General features: G+C 48.6%; 1 protein-coding gene across 1 annotated transcript in view; it reads left to right on the top strand.

Annotated features, from left to right (window-relative positions):
• Positions 1 to 12,436, top strand: part of DOK6 (docking protein 6) — a gene marked incomplete at its 5' end in the record, with an annotated part of 934,435 nt that overhangs the window by 67,813 nt on the left and 854,186 nt on the right. The gene's annotated exons all lie outside the window — the stretch shown is intronic.

Here is a 12,436-nt window from a genome sequence, read left to right as displayed (position 1 = left end):
AAGGACACATTACCTACATCATGTCATGAGACATGGGACTACTTCCCACACCTGCCTGGCAACCCTCACACCAACAGCAATACCTAAATAGGACAGCACTACTAGACTCATCCCCATGATGTCAACCTATGCCCTCTTAAGCTGGCACAGGATGACCTGGATGAACTATCAATACCATGCATGGTTGCACATCTTATCTTACCATACCCCTATCACCCATTGGATGTGCAGATTGATTACACAACAATACACTGTAGTCCCCTACAGTGACAACACCTGAATAGTCCATCTCCACTGCCAAATGTCCCTCACAGTGTAGTCAACTCCAAACACTGAGCACACAATACTGTTGTTACACATGGCTGCCCAATCAGGATAGTGAGGCCATCATGGAAGACAGCTCAGATGTGGCCAATACCAGTCAGACACATAGACACTTCACATCAGATGTGTAATGAAATACCCAAACCACTGCAAGTCCTAATCTGCCAAGCTGCAAAAGTCATAGGCCATCAAAAGTGCTCCCAACTATCCATGTTGATATGATGTAGGGAGTCATTCAGCAATGCAGCAGAGGACAAGCTAGGGCTTTGATATGCATGCCATATACACACCATGTTGTCACATCTGGGATCTCCCAGGGCACTTACCAGTACCAACCCATACTTAGGAAGGACACATCCCCACAAGTATAGCTCCCAGGAATGTTAGAACTTCATATTAATGCCTCATCAAATCTACATATATCAGTATCCCAGGTTGACTACCTACGCATACACTACAGTCACCACATCACCTATACATGCCTAGTCAGCTCTCAGGCCAGTATTCCTGTCCCATGGAGGGCAGTGCAGTGGTGAAACTGTAATGCCAGCCCCACAATCTATCTATACCAGTTAAGGTACATGATCTACATAGTCCCAAGGATCTAAGGAGAGTTGCACAGTCGCATGTACAGTTTGCCTACACAGATGGGAGCTGACTGACACCTCTGAGCCACTGATGCAGATAGCTGGAGCTAATCAACACAAAGCTTAGAGTACTACTGATACTCGCATCCATCGTAGGGCCAGGATGGAGTCACATGCCCATGTCATTTGTGCATCTACACATTCGAGACTTTGAGAGGTATGGAACAGGGAGATGAAAGTCAACTGACAGTAGAGCATGGGGACACAACTACATAAGATACTCAGCAAGGGTGCTTAGGGCCCATTTCCAAATGTTGATGCACATGAAGCATAAACTTCAATTACACTTTGGCAGCACTTAAGCACCCAATCCCAATAATGGCCATCAAAGTCCCAGGATACAGTCAGTACTCACCCCCTTGTGGCTGCTGTGCTGCCCTCAAATGCCCATCCACCTCAGGGTAGGCCACTGCCAAAATGCGGGCCATTAGGAGGGTCAGGGTCGAACGGGCACCCCTCCCTCGTTAGGAGAACATCCCCAGCTAGGCCTCCCCGGTCTTTGGGGCCCAGCGTCTCAGCTTCTCCCACCGCTTGCGACAATGGGTGCTCCTCCGGGCATGGACCCCCAGAGTCCGCACTTACTTGACGATGGCACACCAAAACTCCTTATTATGATGGGCATTGACCTGCATGGGTGACACAGACAGAAGAAGAAAGTTATGTAGACTGGCACCATACCAACAGCAATGGACTATAAACATCAGACCCACAAAATGCCCACACACACCCATCCTCACGGGTTCACACACCTATACTCCATTCCCCCTGCATGCATGTACTCCTTGACCGGCACATGTGTGCCATTCAAAATCACACACACCCTTATCACACATGACTATGGCACTGTTCTCACCAGCTCCTCTGGTGCCCCATAAAGCTGTCCATAGAGGGGTAGGACCTCATCCACCAGTCTCTCCAGTTCTTCCGGGGTGAAGGTGAGGGCCCTATCACCTACAGGACGTGGCATGAGGGCTCTGAGATACAGTACACAGCAGCTCACGTAGTGGAGATCTTGCTTGGTATAGTGTCAGGAGTCAAGTGAGGTAGTCAGCATAAAATGTTGGTCACGGCCGCATGTACAGGACCGTCACCACCGACGGTGATCGCCATTGGCCCCAGTCTCCCATAGGCAAAAATGTTACCCAATAAGAAGTTGCATGGCAGTTGTGACCCCCTACTGCCATGACAACATACGCTGGCAGAATTAGGTCACTACCACCTGCCCAGTGCTGCAGGTGGGACGGCTGCCATTTTGGGCACATATCATCCCATTATGCAGTAAAATAAGTGCGCCATACACCTTATACAACAGATAGCGGGGTTGACCTAAGTGGTGCAATCATGTTTTGAAACATACATGTGAGATGCATGACACAGTGACCCTATGTGGCTGGGTGGCTGATGATCGGCATGTGCAGATACTTGTCAGCTGATTGGCGATGTCACTGTATGGGAATATGGCATGACTACTTACAGGTGCAGTGCAGGACATGTCAGTGTACCACATATGAACTTGACACATGTGAGGTATGTCAGACACTATTGATCAGGGGCAGCAATGTGTGTCAAGCGAGGAGTCCATGCCGTTTCAATGTGCCCAATATGATATGTCCCAGCAGTGTGGTCCATGTGGACAGTGTTGTGTGCAAGTTAGCTGTGTTGTGCCAACATGTGTGGTGTGCATTTCACATTGTGCTATTTCTCCTCTATCTCCTAGATACCCTGTCCTGAGGAGAATGAGACATGCACCAGTGTACTGTCCACTAGTGGACCTTGCAACCCTGGAGTAGAGGCACATAATTCAGACCTATCATCTGAATCATCAGACCATCATGGAACTATGTACCCAGGTGGAGCCAGATATTTTACCTGCCATACTTAATCCCTATGCCATCCCTCCACAGTTGAAGTTCTGTCAGTGCTACACTTTCTTGCCACAGGCTCCTTTCAGATGACAATGGGTTTGGCAGCAGTGATGCCACAGCCCATGTTCAGTCTTGTGTTGAATGATGTATTGTGTGTTTTTTTTAAACACCTGGACAGCTGCATCAATCTGGCCCATGTGAAGGCAGACTTCTGTGATGTGGGAAACATCCCTCATATGATAGATGCTATGAATGGCATCCATATACCCTTGGTCCCTCCTAGTGCCACTAAACAGGTGTATAGGAACAGGAAAATCTCCACTCCATCAAAGTGCAGTTGGTGTGTCTGGCATCTCTCAAGTGACAGCTATGTTTGCTGGATCTGTGCGTGACTCCTACATTCTGAGGAACAACAATGCCCCACACATGATCACATGTATACAGAGGGAGAGGGTGTCGCATATAGGTATGTAAGCATTTGGCTGTATGTCCCTGTTATGGCACTTGTCATCGCAATGTACCCTGTGGCTGTATCCATCCTGTAACAGGTTCTACTTCTGTGCACACAGGTGACTCTGGCTATCCTAACCTTCCCTGGCTGTTGACACCAGTGAGGTACTCTGCTATTGAAGGTGAAATCCGTTTAAATGAGGCCCACCGCAGGATGAGGCGTGTATTTAAAAGGAGATTTGGCCTCCTAAAGGCCAGATTCAGGTGCCTGTACGTCTCTGGATGTGCCCTCCTCTCCACTCTCCAAATTGTATGCCAGATCATAGTGGCCTGCTGCAGGCTCCACAGTCTAGCCCTGAGACATCAGATAGCCTTACTAGCTGATGAGGAGGAGGCAGCTGGATCTGTGGCATGTGATGCAGAAATGGTAAAAAATGAGTAGGCAGATGAGGACAGGGGAGCTGAGTCAAGGGCTGAACTCATCAATCAGTATTTCCAGTAGCAGACAGGTATGTTGTCTGTGCATTTCCATGTATGGTATTTCAGCATTGGTTTTTCACCTCTGGTCCTCCTGATTTGTTACATCAGAGGTGGTGTAATGTGTTAATTTCCCCACGTGTGTGTTGTGGGAGGTGACTGACTGCATGTAAGGTGCAGAGTTGTAAGGTTTTCTCTCTCACATGTGTACTCTGCAGTTTGTATGCATCGCATCTCTCATGGAGAGGCCACTATTGTGCAATGTGTCCTGCATACTTCTGTTCTCATATCATTCCAGCTACTGACTGTGCAATGTTTAACTTTGGCACTCATGCCTGTTGCTTGACGCATGCATGTTCTGTATCATTTGGTTACTGTGCACATTGTGGATTTTAGCACATGAGAGGTGCCATGTACAGTATTTGGTCATTTATTTCCAGCGACTGGTGCTGTAGAGGTGTTATCTGTTGTGTCCTGTTTAGTAGTCAGCTACACTGGGCATGTCCACTATGGAGTACATATGTGTTATAGCTGTCACCGTGCCTGCTATCCTCATGGTTATCTCTGAATTGCTCGTTTTGCAGGGTGGGGGTGTGTATGTACTGTGTTGTATGGCAAGACCAGTGACTCCCTTACATCTGCCCTGGCACATATCTGTTGTACTGTGTCTGCTGCGGAGGATGCCTTCCTCTGCAGTCTTTTGCACTGCCTGTTGGATTGTGGCCCATTCCACTTTGACAGATAGGTAAACCTACTTTTATTACTGTACAAATAAATACACCTATGCAGTGGCTGTGATCAATGATATTTATTGTGACTTCAGTGACACACAGGTAATGAGTGGGATCAAGGTAGAAGAAATCCTGAGAGTAAGTGTCACAGCTCTAGGTATCACAGGTCCTGTGTCCATGAGCCATGGGAAAATTGAGTTTAGGCATTGAACATTCAACAGAGCATCTCAGTGGCACACAAGGGAGAGCTATCAGGTGAAAGTCACTTCCTGGCAGTGGTTTTGGTCTTAGCAACTGCTCCAGCCGGATGTCTGGATGGACATCCACATTTGCAGGGTGTTCTCCAGCTACAGAAGGAGGGGTGCCTGAGGACTGTGCCTCCTCTGGCAGAGCCTCCATTCCACTAGCAGCCACAGATGTAGAAGGATCAGGTGTGATGTGAGCAGTGAACAGGACCTGTTGGTAGGTAGAGGAAGCACTCATGATGGTAATGAGGTCCCTCATGACCTCTGCAATGGAGGCCAGGATGGCACTGTGGGTGTGCCACTGCTGCATGGCCTCCTGGTGGTATTTCCTTTGCAGCCACTGGTTTTTCCCCATTGTTGTTATGATCTGGCCTATACTGTCCTGGGCTAGTTGATATGCTTTCAGGACTTGGGCGATGGATTCCTAGTAAGATGCCTCCCTTGGGTGCCCTGTCCTCTGCCCCACAGGTCCCCTCCATGCTCCCTCTCCCATGTGACTGTGCCCCAGGCACGGTGTGCCCGCTCCCAGTTTCACCAGGACCTTCATTGTCTTAGGTGTGAGGGGTCGACTCAGGTGGGGCACACCATTGATCCAGTCCATGGGGCACAGGTTTGGGGATGAAGGGGTGGCTGAGCTGTTGTTGCCACAAGGTGGGGGAGTTGTTGTGGGCAGGGTGAGGCAGGGAGTGGTAGACTGACGAGAAGTCGAAGATGGGCCAGGTAGGTCATCTCTGTCCAGACATCCAGTGGTGTCGTCCTCACAGGGGCCTTCATCCTGAGGAGGGCTGGCAGTCTCTGATAGCCTCTCAGTTGTGGCTGTGGCAGGGGTACCTGTGGATGGAGTGAGAGAGAGTTACATGTTGTAGGTGTGTATGGATGTCAGTTAGTCTGATGAATACAGTGGGTTGGCTTGATTCACAGCAATGGCATTGAGAGCTGCAGCACTGCTAACACTGTTTGTGGATGGTGGGTTGAGACATGTGCACCATGCTCCTTGGGCTTGTTCGCATCAGGCTTCGTCACTTTAGCTCAGTGGGCGTGTGGTGTTCCTGTGTGATGGTTCACATGACAGGTTTTCCCTGTTAGCTGATGGGTATTCTGGCTTGCTAGGTATGTGTGTGGGAATGGCTGTACGTTGCAGCTCGATGTACAAATGGGAGGTGGATATGCGTGTATGCAAGGTAGTTTGTCCTGTCTGTGCATGGAGTAGACCTCCTTACTGCCATGCGCAGGATTGGTCCATTTCAGATTAGTGTGTCTGGATTAGTGCCCCTTTGGATTGGTGACAGTGCTGTGTCTGGGTTAGTTTACCATTATGTAGCGCCATTGCATTGCTCTCATTGCCACATAGTCATCCTTAGTCAGGTCATCCAGTTGCTGTAGCTAGTGCAGCTGTCAAACTTGCAAGAGCTGTGCTGTGATGTCCACAATGCAGGTGTTTTGGTGGATGGGCCAGTCCATTGTGGGAGACATAGTGATTGTTATTGGCTGTGCTATCTGAACACTTGGCAGGGAGTGTATGTGCATTGGAGGTGTGTTGTGTGGCTTGCAGGAGAGGGTCATTAGGTGAGTAGGTGGGAGTTGTAGTGTGAGATGTTGTGATTTGGGGAGTGATTGGGTGATGAGAAAGCATGCTGGACAGGATGACTTACTGGCAGGGGAGTGTTAGTTACTAACTAGAATCTAGCCCTCCAGGTATTCCAGTCAGGCCCTCAGGATGCCGGATGCCCAAGAACCTCTCCGTTCACAATGTGAACTCTGGGGAAGGAGGTGGGGGCCCACCACCAGTCTTTATTATGGCAAGCTGGTGCCTGGATGCCATGGAACACACCTTCTCCCTAAGGTCGCTCCACCTCTTCCTGATGTCCTCCCTTGTGCTTGGATGGGTGACACCCTGTTGACTATTATCTGCCATAACTCAATTTTCATGGCTATGAAGGTCTGCTGAACCTGTGCTCCAAAGAGTTGTGGCTCTACCATGAGAATTTCATCGACCACGACCTGGAACTCCTCATCGGTGAAACGTGGGTGCTTTTGGTGTGTCATGGTGGTTGTGTTGGGGGTGTGTGTGTGGAGGGCCATGTAAGGTGCTTGGTGGGGTGGGGTGGAGATAGGTGGTAGTGTTTGTGTTTAGTTGTGATGTATGTATGGTGTTGATGGTGCTGTGGTACTGTGTGTGGTGGTTGTGAAGTGTATGAGTGCCTATTGTGCATATGTGCTTTATGTTTGAATTGTGGCTACTCGGGGTCTGTGTAATTCATTAGTTGCGCAAAGGATTGTGGGTTGTGTGAGGGTATTATATAGTTCTGTGAGTAGGTGTGTATGTGGTCTGTAGATGTGTCTGGTGTGTTTTTTTTTTAATTGTCTAATGTGATGATGTGTTCTGACAGCAGCATGTTCTGAGCGCGGCGGTTCAAACCGCCAATGGTTTTCTGCCATGGAAGGACCACCGTGCTGATTTGTGGGTCGCCTCTTCCTCAGGATTATCTAAGCCAGGCATGTACACAATGAGAACCTTGTATGAAATGCAATGCTACAATACTCAAAAAGGCAAGTTATTTAATGCTCTCTGTACTCTATACGGATTATGATACCAACTAACACCTGATTTTAGTGCCCTAGCAGTCAAGACTTGTTTAATCATGCTGTTACGGGGCTCAATCACCTGGACTCAGCCCAAAATGGATTGATGAATTTCAGAGAAATTTGCAGCGAAGGCATTGTGTACTTATAAGCTTTAGAGACAGACACAGGATCATTATCTGAGTGAACTGTATGTAATGCTTCATCCCCTACTAAACACTATAAATCCTGCTGCTCTGACCTCTGGAGCACTTGCATTTCTTTGTGGCCACACCCATAAGAATTGAGAACATTACGCAATATCTACCAATATATACTTATATCAGTTAACAGGCTATTCTGGTCCGATATTGTCCAAATAAATTACCCTGAAAGGGAATTTTGGAGACTGTGTGGGGAGTTGTCAAGGGTCTATTAAAAGTAGAAGGTTTGCTCTGTCGACACATACCACATTTTCAAATACAGTCTGTAGTCTGTTTATACAAACAAGGCCACCAGTAGCTTTGCTGTAGCATTGCTATGGTTTTATTAACCCTAGCATCGGCAGATGACAATCTTTCATGTGCTTTTTTGATTAAAACTAATCTGGACATCTTTTTAGGAATTATGATTTCTCCCTCTCCTGGTAGAGTAACTACAAGAGGGCTGTTTGAATCAAGCCTGTAGGAATATTTAGAAGAAAAGCCTGAAGGAGGCCTTTTACCTCATTTGGTTGTATACATGGTTGTTAAAATATCTGTGTTGTTCTTCATCTGAGATCTGGTTATGGCTGCTATTCTGACAGTATGAATTGTAGCGTTGATAATTAAGTCAGCCTCAGAGTTCCCTTTGGCATGAAATCACACTGATGGTCCATAGTGCAGCACACATGGACCAATGGAAGCATATTTTGTAAGACAGCTGCCATTACCAAGAGCTGTTAATTGTTAGTAGACTTTCTCTTTGAATCCTTGAATCCATTCAAGCACCACTGCTGCAAGTCAACATTTTACTCTTGCCCACAGAAGGATGAATTGGACACCATTGGTGTGGAAACTGTTAGAAATGGGGTCTTTGGTTGGCAATCAGGTTGCCTTCTGTCCAATCAAGGACCCTTACTCTAGGCAGGGCTAAGGAGAAACACACCTGGTTAACCCCCACTCTCCCCTTGCTAGTTTGGCATGAACAGAAAGGCTTAACCCAGAGGCAATGTGTAAAGTATTTGTACCAACACATACAGTAATAAAGCGAAACACTACAAAATGACTACAACACAGGTTTAGAAAAATAGTAAATATTTATTGTTGAGCCCGGCCCTTTTTGCAGAGCCATCCCCATACTTCTTGCCTCCTTCCTCCTATTTTTCCATCTGTTTTTGTTGGCTTTAGGACTCTGAGCACTTTACCACTGCTAACCAGTGCTAAAGTGCATATGCTCTCTGTGTAAATTGTACTGTTGATTGGATTATCCATGGCTAACATATTTGATTTACTAGTAAGTCCCTAGTAAAGTGCACTAGAGGTGCCCAGGGCCTGTAAATCAAATGCTATAAGAAGAGGACCCAAAACCACAGACTGTAGACACTTCTTGGGGTAGACACTCTACCTCACAGACACTTCTTGGGGTAGACACTCTACCTCACAGACACTTCTGGACAAGAAATCTGGTGGTGAAGAATCCCTGAACCAGACCTGCGAAGAGGAACTGCCTGGCTGCCCAAAGAACACACCTGGACTGCTTTCCTGAGGACTGCTGCCTTGCTGTTGCCCTGCTGCCATGCTGCTCTCTGGCTGTGCTGAGAAGTCCTCTCCAAGGGCTTGGCTAGAGCTTGCCTCTTGTTCCCTTGAAGTCTCAGGACCAAAAAGACTTCACTCCTACAACTGGACTCCTTGTGCAGTGAAAATTCGACACACAGCCTGCTAAAAACAATGCACAGCCTGCCCCGTGGTGAGAAATTCACCGAACGCCGAACAGGAACGACTCAGCCTGACTTTGCAAGGAGAAGATTGATGCAGCGCCTGCGTTGTGAAGGGAACTTCAGTGCATGACCCACCGGATCGACGCACAGCCGACCCAGGATGACGCAGCCTGACTTACAGAGAGGAATCGACGCAGCGCCTGCCGTGCTGGAGAAATGTCCACACAACGCCCACTAGATCAATGTAGCGCTTGTGACTTTGCTCCGCAAGCCAAGGATTTCACCCACCATCCCCGGGGTGCCTGAAAACCCCGCAACTCGAAGAAGAACCAAGTCTGTGTGCCGGAAATCAAAGCAAAGTCTTCCCCTGCATGAAAAATAACAATGTACGTCAGTGTGCGAAGGGGCAAAACTAACGCACACCTCCCCGTTTTCCACACATCGCCTCCTCTGCGGTCCCTTGCAGAGATTTTGAATGCAAACCAGGTATTTTGTGCGTGCAAGAGACCTTTATTGTTTTCAAAAGACATTTATTTATTTTTCAAAGACTTAAAACACTTTAGATGACTTCTACAGTGATATCTCAACATTTACTCATTGCATTTTAATTGTTTTGACCTGCATCTTATCAGATAAATATTATATATTTTTCTAAACACTGTGTGGTGTATTTTTGTGGGGCTTACTGTGTTATTGCATTATTTATTGCACAAATACTTTACACATTGCCTTCTAAGTTAAGCCTGACTGCTCTGTGCCAAGCTACCAGGGGGTGGGCACAGGATAATTTGGATTGTGTGTGACTTACCCTGACTAGAGTGAGGGTCCTTGGTGGGACAGGGGGTAACCGACTGCCAACCAAGGACCCCATTTCTAACATTGGTGATCAGTGGTGAGGATAGGACTTGTATTTGTGCAGTGACATACAGTAGCTAAGTATTCACTGACTACCCACAGTTGAAGGTCAAAGTGATTTTTCATATTTTTGCTTTTGGTTTTCTGATGTCCTCCTGGACATATTGTTGATACTTTTGGACTGCACCTGTGAGGCCTTGGCAGAATGGAAGTAAACTTTTGGCACCTAGTCATCTATAAAGAGAAGGAGCTAAAAGTATTCTGCATGGAAAGGGGACTGTCTGTAAAGAGGAAATCAAGAAGGGAGGATCTTGAGTCAGCCCTGTTTCAGTATGAGTTGAAACTCTGGCTTGCAACCCTACCAGATGAGTCTTAGGAGGAGGACTACTCGGATGAGGAAAGGGAACCAGAGAAAGATGAATGGCTCCTAGCTCAGGAGAAGTAGATGGAAAAGCTAGTTGCAGATATTGAGAGGGCTGAGGCAGACAGAGCCTTAGCCCTGGAAAAGGAAAGAATTGCAGCTCATGAGCTGAGCTGTGAAGAGCTGAAACTGGAAGCCAAGAGGGCTGAGTTCATTTCAGATGGTGGCTGCAAAAATCTTGTATCTAGTACTGTTGACGAGTGCATGCCCAAAGATGTGGTACCCTACTTGAAGGAGGGAGTTGACACACACCAGGAGGTTCCGGGGTATGAGGTAACTCACGTAATGCACAGGGTCCCTGAGGTGGATTAGGGAACTGGCACAGGGAGTCATATTCCTACTATGGGAGGGACACTTTACTGGCTCTAAGTGAGAGTGACAGGGAGAAGGGTTCCCCCCAGGTAGAAGGGTTCCCCCCAGGTAGAAGTCCTGGTTATAGAGTGTGGAGACATCCCAGAAGAGTATGTGTTGAGTGTCTGGGACAGTCAGGTACTGTCTCACCAGTCTCAGTAGGGTGATGGGGGGTACTTTTTCAGGATGAGTCGCTGGATGGTTTGGTGAAGGGTAGTTTGGTTAATTCATGTGAGGGGTTGAGTGATGTAATTGCTGGAGAGCATATGTCTAGTCCTTGTTTTCTAGAACTACGCCTACACCAGGGGGAGTGTGAGTTCTCTGACCCCAGGCAGCTTACACTGAAGGCAGACATCTGTGTGATTACCAGAGAGTCTGAAGAGGCATGTGGGGTGCTCCTGAAGGGGGTGATCTAGGTGTTTCCCAACCAGGTGAGGTGGGAAAGGATTGCAGTGTCCCAGGTAGGTCCCAGTGTAGTGGGATGGGTGAGGGACCCCATGTCCAGTCTCACAGGAGAGGGAATGGGTATGGGCTGAGGCCTAGGGTGCCCCAGATCTAGTCCCAGGTCCTGGAGGGTTCCAGGAGGGGATCCCCAGCCTATACCATAGGTCCATCTATTGAAGGGGACCCCACAGTGTCAGGAGAACTTGGGGGGGTGGTTGTAGCCAGCACCTCACCAGTTCTGATGTCTGGCAGTACCACTCCTAGTGAGGGGGTGCAGAAGTCCAGACAAGGGGTTGAGAGGGGGTTGTGGACCCCAATGTGGGACCTGGAGGGTCAGGGGTCAGCCTATAGAGCCCCCGAAGAATGACCTAGGTGAGACCATTTCTGGGTTGGGGGGACTCAGACTTTGCCAGAGAGGCAGGGATCAGGAGACCTGCGCCAGCCAGAATCATGTGTGGTGCCTATTGGGGGGTAAGTCTGCCCCCCAGGAAGTCCTGGCGTGCCAGGCAAGGGTTCAACCCCAAAGTGGTGACTCTGGGTTGAAGGTTCAGTGGGTAAACTTTGACCTGGTGGGGGTAGGTGTGCCCCCCAGGAAGTCCTGGGTTGCCAGGCAGTGGTCCAGTCTGAGGGTACAGACCCTGGACTGGAGGATCAGGTGCAGGGGTAAACCCTGACCTCAAAGGGGAGGCGGTTTACTCAATCACCCCAGGGAGATTTATAGGGGTACGCTCCCCGAGGGGGGGTACAGAACCCTGGATTGAAGGCCAGGTTCAGGGTGTCCCCCTTGACTGGAGGAAGGTGCTACTGCTAACACTGTCCCTACCATGTTGTCTTCTGGGGGGGTACTCCTGGTTGGGGAGTGCAGGACCCCAGAAGGGAGGGCAGGGGGAGGGAAGCCTCATCCCTGGCCCTAGTCCAACCTGAAGGTACAAACCCCAGGTTGGAAGACCAGTTGCAAGTTATCACCCCTGCACTGGTGGTAGAATTGTGCAGGACTGCTTCTATAAGCATCCTGACAATTTTGGACTCTGGGGTTGCCGCTCCAAGAGGGAACGTACAGAGCCCCAGAGGGGAGGACCAGGGTAAGGCTGTCATCCCTGACCTGGTGGAAGGGAGAGTGGTCAAAGAATGGCAGGCACTTAGGGC

This window comes from Pleurodeles waltl, chromosome 2_2 (assembly GCF_031143425.1).
Source record: "Pleurodeles waltl isolate 20211129_DDA chromosome 2_2, aPleWal1.hap1.20221129, whole genome shotgun sequence".
Classification (NCBI taxonomy): Eukaryota; Metazoa; Chordata; class Amphibia; order Caudata; family Salamandridae; genus Pleurodeles; species Pleurodeles waltl.
The sequence above is the reverse complement of the archived record's forward strand: the minus strand, read 5'-3'. Positions and strand labels throughout refer to the sequence as shown.